Genomic DNA, 7,072 nt, shown 5'->3' with positions numbered 1-7,072 from the left:
TAAATCTGACTACCGGTCACTATATTTAGATCACTAGGAAATTAATTAAAGAAATTAATTAGAGACTTTTCAAAACATAATCGAAATTAAAAGCATAGGCTTAGCATGAACTGCTAATGATGACAAAGACCATTGTTTAGTGACAGATATAAAGTGAAAAAAAAGCCTACAAACCTATTTTTTTAAGAAAAAAAAAAAAAAAAAAAAGCCCTATCAACATTTGGACATGCTTACTGTTTTCTTTATTTTATTTATGTTTTCTATATTTTAATTATATTTATCCATCTTTATTTAACAGCCTTATTTCTTTACAACTACCCTTGTACATCCACCTGCACTGAAAATGGCTAAATGACTCTATGTGCTGTAACTCAGTGTTGCAAAGCACACAGGTGATTGCATTACTTAAATCAACATATTAAACTGTCTACATGTTCCTAAACCAAATAATGATCTGATGATCTGATTGTCCTTTGTCTAGGGAGATGAATTATTTTCATTCTTACCAATGGAATCTATTTGTTGCCATTGTAAATGAAAGCAGAATTTCATCATGAATAGCTGCAGGAGTCAACCAGCTGAGTGAAAGACTGTTTATAATAACATTGATTGGTTAAATTATCTTTAATCAATAATACCTTCCAAGGCATCTCTTGGAGCAATAATAACCTAAATGTTAGTTTGTTTGTTTTTTTAAGTGCAATAACATCCAAAAAGATATAACACATAAAAGATAAAAGGGGAACAGGTTTGGAATTGACTTGGAATTATCTCAGATAGCAGAGCCAAAATCATTAGCATCCTGGTAGCATACTGCATCTCTCACCTTTATCTGTTAATTTGAGTTTTAATGCATTTGTATTTTCTAGTAATAGGTCTGTATTGCAAAAGTGAATTACTCACTGACATACGAAGTCACATGAGAAGGAAGCCAAAAGGGCATTGCTAATGTTTTTATTTCTTGCAAGATATGAACTGTATTGTGCCCATGGTTCATGAAAAGTAATGCTTTTGCTCTTAAAGCTGGAATAATTTTATGGGAGTTTTGTGCTGTTGAATATTATAGTTCTTGGAAAGTGTTTTGGGCTTTGTTCTCTCATGTATGCCTGACCTATCAGTGGAATTGCAGATGGTTACTGGAAGCACACCTTATTGTGTGAAATTACCAAAAGATGAAAATGCAAAGCAATGGAACATTGATTTTACACAGCACAGAGGTCCATATTTCTATGTCATTAAATGCATATTGTAACATACAAAAAATAAGCAGTTTCCAGGTGAGTTTCATTTGCTCTGAACTAACTGAAGATGCACTTCCTTTTTTAGGGACGCTTGGCTGAGGATATCTTCACTGTATATCAAAACCAGTGCATACTTTTAGTTTGCTCACGCACCATCCCTTGTTCCTATTGTAGTAGTACATGATTAATGTGTTGGAATGGAGTTATAAATTTGGTAATTTCAGCTTTTCTAACATACAATCTTCTGTTTCTTCAGGAGCCTGAACAGTTCCAGATAGTGAGTAGGGCTGTGTTAATGGAAAGGAAAATTTACTTACACATTCACAGAACCTTTTCATTATGACCATCAGCAGATTGAGAAAAGCTTGGCCCCATTTCCTGGCCAAAACAGCATCATTCTGCTGTTTACATCCTACCTGAGAGAAGAATGCAAACATTGGAGCTATAAGTGTTTCTAACTCAATCCTCATTGAAGTGAGATGAAAAACAAAACAAAAACACTTTGGGGTAATAAAAATATCATAAAACAATTTGGCAGCAAAAAGGAACCTAGCCTTTCATTTCAGCATGGCAGCACCATGTCTGCCTCCAAGCAGACCAAACACTATCTCTGTAATCATGAATACACATCCCCAAATGGCAGCAAAGTAAAGGCCCACAGGGCCAAAAACACCTGATGAGCAGCTGAACTGGGAAAGCTGAGTGCAGATGTGTCCTACTTCTCTGTTTTCCCTTTCTGTTAGAGAATGAGAGCATTTCAGAGATGACATGCTTTTGTCTGAAGACATATGGAAACTGCAAGACAATTACTAAGGGAATACCAAAATGCAGTTCCTCACTCCAGTAGTAAATGGATTTGTTTTAAGATCATGTTAATGATTTTTAGGATGTCTTCTGGATTCCAATCATAACTTGGATATCTTGCTTAACCTCAGATATCAACTGTGCATGCTCTGATTCTTCTACACACCTGACTACTAGCTGAGTTCAAAGGATGTGATTGATGTTTTTGGCTGAAAAAAAGGATTGTGAGTTTTTAAATAGTAACAAAACCATGCTTTGTTCTGTCGGTGAACATGGCATATTTGGGGCACAACATAATAACAAATAATTGAATAGTCACAAATAATCTTTTGTTTGGCTTCTCTTTAATTCAGATGGGACAATGAGATGACAATGAGACAAATGTTGGTCAGTTTAGGCACATTGGGAAAATTAAATGTCAGGCCTTGAGAGTCTTAATGAAGAGATCATGCATACAGATCAGGTATAGCTATTATGATTACGCTATATGGCCAGAGATGGAGAAAAAAATGTGGCAATGTGAAAGTACCTGACACAAACATGAGACAGCAAGTTGGAGTTACGGCCATGTTTCATCCTCACAGCACTTCTTGTATCACAGCCAGAAATGTGCCTAGAGGCTAATCCAAGGTCACCAGCTGGCTATGGAGGTTGGATCTGCATTTCTCACTCAACCAAGCACCCCCAAAACTTTAGGGCCTGGACAAGCTGCACAGTGCAGTGGACTGAAGAAGGAGTTACAAAGGGTTTGACTCCTCTTGAGTCCCGTGACCCAGGATGAAGGTGGAGACGATTTGTTTCAGTCCCTGGGAAGATCTGAAGCAGACATTCTCTACAGTGAGCACTTGGCCAATGTTTCAAGGTGGCATTTTAACAGCCGGGTCCGAGTAGCTGGTGTCGCTCAACCATTACCACCCTCCTTTGCCAGCACCCACAGTGAGAGCAGCACCTGGCGACCATGCTTGAGGATTTAGCCATGGAGTTCAATAGCCGTGTTATCTGGTAGCTCTAATATAACATTAAAAAAAAATAAAAATAGCTCCAATCTGCTCCCTAGGGTCAGCAGGAAGAACCTAACTCAGTGCCTTCACTGGGATCACTAACGAGGGGTGAAAGGCTCAGATCCAACCAAAGCCATGCAGCATACGCAGCAGCAGCAGTACCCCCAAAGAGTAATTTGACACTTAATCACCTTCTTTCCAAAAGCCTGCCTACCAAGGGGGGGTGGGGAGACTTGTACGCAAGCTGGCTTTTGATCTCCGTGGAGCTCAGAGGGCTTTGCTAGCACACTCATTTAAAGGATTGAGCAGCAACTAGTTAATTACTCTACATTATATCAGTCATGGTTTTGAGGCTTGTTTTAACACATGAAGACAAGCTGTTAAACCAGAATGGCTGAGTGGTGTTTGTTTTGTGATAAGACAAAATAGTCTCCACCTCCCTCCCGATCATGTTTTTCTGTCTCAGCCTTCCAGGTCCCTTTCTCATAGTCACTAAAAGTAGCACCAATGTCCTGCTGTCTGGTTACTGTTACAGGGAATAATGGAAAACCGTAAAAAACACTGAACAGTTTACCTCATAAATTCCAAATTTACACTGGGGTGATTGTCTTCGGCCTCTCCAGGTGATGATTTGCTGCTATTAGCACTGAGAACTTGCCAGTGGGAAATAAAAAGAATTATCTTTGAAGGTTTTTGTTGTTGTTGTTCTGTTTTGTTTGTTTCTTTGTTTGTTTTTACCAGAAATCCTTGCCAAACTGAGCAGTATGAACTGTAGGGTTAACACCATTTCTTGAAATGTCAAACAGAACTGTGGAGTGACTTGGACTTTTTTTGGATGCTGACTTGCACTTTTCCAGGCTGATTGATTATTTTAGTGATTTCCTGGTGAGCACATAGATCTGCTGCTGATCTTATAAGCTTGTGTAATAAATGGCTCAGGATTCAAGTTAGGATTAAATGAAAAAATAGGATTTATTAAAAGGATATAAAGGAATAGAGGTAAGCAAACAGCGCTGGGTGCACCGGGAGTCTCCGCTCCACCAGGATGCACACCAGTTACATCAAGCAGCTGATTTTTATGCTCCTAGACTAATACATATTCATTACTACTTCTAAAAAAAATAGATTATTATAATTAGCTTCCGGGGTCCAGTCCCTCCTACTGGAGCATGCGCAGTCTCCTCTGGGGGTCTCTTCTGGGAGTCTCTAGGGGTCTTTCATGCTGAAGGCTCGTAGTCTTCCTCTCCCCCTTTGTACTTACTTGGCACCATGCCAAGTTTATAGAACATTCTCTGCAGGTCTTGTCTCCCAGCCGTCCTTCAGCTTCTTTTTCCTTCCTCTTAATCTCTCGGCCCCCCTAACCAGATACCAAAGATCCGCATAGTATCCCATAACAGTCACTAGTTGTTATCAGTTGTTCTGAAACTCCCAGACATCAAACACAAACAGCTTTCTTATTTGACGCTTCACAAGTAATTAAAACATTCTTCCCCAGCCATTCACAGACACATCTATAGCAGTGTTAGAAATAGAAGTCCGGAATAACAAAAGCAAACAGGTTCATAAATTTAAGGAGTGTTTTCTGAAGACGTGATAAATTGACTAGAATGAGGGGGAGACTGGGACACACTGCAGCTGTGGTTCAAGAATTAAATTGTCAGTGCAGGGCCCAGAGGCAGACAGGATTCAAACAGAATTGTTCTTTATGGACACGAATTGTTAAAACATTCCTCACACTTGGTTTTAAAAATCAATTCTTGGAGCATGCAGTCGCTCACCTTCACCTCCATAGACAGGGCTGCACAAAATTTATTTGCTTAGATAAAGCTGTTGGTAGTGGCTTTGGTGTTGCTAGCACTTTTATAAACTGATGGATTTGAACTTAGACTGTGCAGACAACACTAGCTTATTTGGCATTCAAAAACCACAGCAGCTAATTAGATGTTAATTATATATGACTAAGTATATTAATTATAATGTATGAGAATTATATTAGGCTTAAGAACTATTTAAAGGGAACCAGAAATTAAAGCAGCAGGATCTAGTATCTGGATGTCATAGATGTGCTCTGTGTGGCCTTGGAGAGCATGGTTTACCACTTTGTCTCTAGTTTTCAAAAGACAAGGTTAAAATCATGAATGGTGTGTACCTACTTCATAAAACCACTGAGATCCTGTTACAAACACAAATATCTCCACATGTATTTTAAAATAGCAGCTTGCAATTTCAAACCTTCCACTTTTAAAATCTTTTTAATGCTAAACAATTCAGACCCATCACTCCATAAAAGGAGAAAACAATAACTACAAAAAATGCCATTAAAATAGTTCGAAGCTCCAAGTAAATAAAAACTTTTTTTTTTTTTTTTTTTTAATCGTATTTGTGAAACTATTTCCAACCAAGCTGAAATTCCATAAAGACCTAAACTCATACCTAGTCCAGAATGAGAAATTTTACTTGGACACTTGGAGGGCCTTCTGACAGCAACATTTCAAGTCATGGGTTCAGCCACAGGGAGAAAGCAAATCTAATTCAGAAAAACAAAAGAAACAAACAAACAAAGAAGCAGGAAATTAATAGAAAAGATAAATTCTTCATAGACATCCTACCAACTTCACCTCTGCCTCCACCTTGCCAGCTGCAAAATGGAGATAATCACAAGAGCTCATTTTGTGAGGAATTGTTAATGTTTACAAGGTACTTCAAGCATGTGCAAGCAGTAAGCTTTTAAGGAAGCAATTTGCCAAATGTGGGTGGATAGCTGTGAGCTTTGTCTAATCAGCAAGTGACTCAGTCACTTTTCCATGGAGGCCCTGTTCCTCCTGTAGTCCTAAACAAATTATTCAGAGCTAGCAATTTCTGTAGCCAGAAGGGCAGGGTGTCCTATGGGATACTGACTCTGCTGTTATGGAAATGGAAGCAAAAGGCATAGAACAGGGAATGGAAAAATTGTCTATTTTAACCAAAATACGTTCTGCTGCAACAGCTCAGCACAGTCTATACCTGAGCTTCCTAGCTCTGGGACAGAGGTAGACTCATTTTTAATGCAGTAGTTTTCTAATACCAACATCCTCCAGTTCTTACAATTAGCTCTCACATCTAAGCCACATCCATAGTAGCAGATAAAGTGGCCTGGGGCCACCTCCCTCTGGCACCAAGGCCAATTGGCACAGAATGGCCCACATCCCTATCATTAATTTCATAATCTCTAAAAGGGGGTGGTTACAAGCAACTTGGTTGGTGGGAATAGTCTCTGCTGTGCGCTAACTTCCAAACTGTGACACAGGAGTGATACAGAAAAATATAAATTGATCTAAGCCGAAAATCATTCTTGGAATATTTCTAAGAATTTAACAGGACAGAGAATTAGTCGTCAGCACCTGGGAATGTTTGTGTTTCTTGCATTTCTTGTGAATCTGCCTGTGTGATTACCTTTCTTCTTGATCTGGCGAGTTTGTCATGGTAAGGAGACTCCTTTATTTTTATTTTTATTTTAAACCAGATACTTCAGAATTTATAACAATTAACACTACTGAAAAGAAACATTAAAAAAATCTAGCAATTTAGGAGCAACAGTACGGAAAAAAAAAAAAAATCAAACAAAATGCATTATGCATTTTGTAAGTCAAGCTCCATTTCTAGCTATCTCTGGATTCTTGAGGACTGAAAAGTAGGTCTGAGCTTTTTCAGGTTCAGCTGAAACACTGGGTAAAATGTATTTGCACAAGCAACAAAGCCAGTTGCATTCAGAGGCACTCGTCATTGCTTGGATGCGATATAATTTCTGCAAGAGGCTTTAGTCTGCAAGATTTGATTAACTGCAAAAGGCAGAGTTATTAAAACAGATTGGAGCAGACTATGAAAGGCTGCTCTAAGACTCTGTATGTACACCACTTCTGCGGCACAGATAACTGTGCATCAATGTCTGGAGGAGAGAGCCTTCACTTTCCTAGGAAACATTTGCTTATATGTATATCCTTTCTTATGGAAATGCAGAACCTATTTTTTTTTTCCTCCATACACTTT

This window comes from Aythya fuligula, chromosome 2 (assembly GCF_009819795.1).
Source record: "Aythya fuligula isolate bAytFul2 chromosome 2, bAytFul2.pri, whole genome shotgun sequence".
In the NCBI taxonomy this organism is placed as follows: Eukaryota; Metazoa; Chordata; class Aves; order Anseriformes; family Anatidae; genus Aythya; species Aythya fuligula.
Note: the sequence above shows the minus strand (reverse complement) of the source record.